Source organism: Varanus komodoensis, unplaced genomic scaffold (genome assembly GCF_004798865.1).
Source record: "Varanus komodoensis strain SLA01 unplaced genomic scaffold, ASM479886v1 scaffold9, whole genome shotgun sequence".
NCBI classification, from domain to species: domain Eukaryota; kingdom Metazoa; phylum Chordata; class Lepidosauria; order Squamata; family Varanidae; genus Varanus; species Varanus komodoensis.
This window is the reverse complement of record NW_025336598.1, coordinates 34,342,293-34,343,743: the sequence shown is the minus strand read 5'-3', so window position 1 is coordinate 34,343,743 and position 1,451 is coordinate 34,342,293. Positions and strand designations below refer to the sequence as shown.

General features: G+C 34.4%; 2 protein-coding genes across 25 annotated transcripts in view; one reads left to right on the top strand and one right to left on the bottom strand.

Annotated features, from left to right (window-relative positions):
- The window catches only part of BAZ2B (bromodomain adjacent to zinc finger domain 2B), a 644,512-nt gene that overhangs the window by 315,488 nt on the left and 327,573 nt on the right, over nt 1-1,451 (bottom strand). The gene's annotated exons all lie outside the window — the stretch shown is intronic.
- LOC123017044 (E3 ubiquitin-protein ligase MARCHF7-like) overlaps nt 1-1,451 on the top strand; it is a 27,940-nt gene that overhangs the window by 12,548 nt on the left and 13,941 nt on the right. The gene's annotated exons all lie outside the window — the stretch shown is intronic.

The following is a 1,451-nucleotide window of genomic DNA, read 5'->3' as shown; positions in this document are numbered from 1 at the left end:
ATGGGGCCTCAACGACCTCTTGTGGAAGCCCATTCCACACCCTCGGGTAACTTCTTGACTTGACCTGGATTTACATTGGACTTTGCCTTTGCGACAATAGAATTGTGGTTGCCTTTTGTTAATTGAAGGAGGTTCTTGCATAGAAAGCCTTAAATGGTCAGGGCCCAGACTACTTAAAAGAATATATGAGCTTTCCATATAAATCTCTCTTCACTGATTATCTAGAGAAACCTTTCTTCTTACCATTGGAAGCAAAACTAGTTGCCACATGAGGAACCTCCTTTATAGTGGTGCCAGCTGTATAGAACCACCTTACAAGGGAGGTACCACAGCAAAGTTTTTAGGAAGTTAGTCAAAACTTATCAGGCATTTAGGCATGAGTTGGATTTTTAGAAGTTTCTAAATACTATTTTGTGTGTGTGTGCACTTTTCCTAAAGGCAAGAATGGAACTGGAGAAATAAAAGGAAACTAAGAATCAAGACACATGCTTGTAGGCAGAGTTTTTTTAAAAAACTTTTTTTCTAAATTAGCATAATGGAATAAAAAGCAATCACACAGTACAATAAGTGCACAAGAAGGAAAATTATGAGGACCCTTATAGTGTATTTGCCTTCGACAGATATTTGGCAACTTTTTCAAAAGAAAAAATAAAGTTTAAAGTAGTCATAAAGTTCCTTTAAGGAGCTGGCATATTCATCAACCTGAGAGATCAAATAAATTTTACCTATATTTAGATGAATAATTATCTATCTAAACAGTTACAGATTTCAGAAGTGCATACAAAACATAGCATAAAACAGCATTAGCATAAATTAGTCTTAGAAACAAATTTTCAGGCAATGCAGATCAGAAAAACAACAGGTGTTAATATGTTCTGTTCTAGCCAGTACACTACTGCAGTCTGTTCCAGGTGAAGTTTCTGAATTGTCTTCAAGGGCAGCACTAGATATAGCTTAATGAAGTTGAGAAGCTACCAAAGTATGTTGAGCAATAGCCATATGAACATCATGGAAGAAAAACTGGCTGGTTAAACTGGGTTTTGCTTTAAGGCCTTTTGAACTTCTTTCTGTGGTAACATCCTTTATATTAATAAAATTAATAATATATTAATAGATATTCTCTATTAATATCCTTTATAATTGTTTTAGCAGGTAAACCTTTAAAGTGTTAAATTTTAGGCAGATCATCTAAATAGTAAGAAAACCCCATTACTAGGCGTTTGGAAGTTTATTTATTTAAAACATTTCTATGCTGCCCCCATCGCAACAAAGCCTCGGGGCGGCTCACAACAAAACAAAAGCATATAAAAATTATACAATAAAAATATTAAAACCCGGTGCATCTTGGCTTAAAATTTAAAAAAAACCTACATAATAAATTAACAATTAAAATAAGTTTTAAATAAAAAGGTCTTAGCCTGGCGCCGTCGTTATTTGTTTTTCGGCGCCAG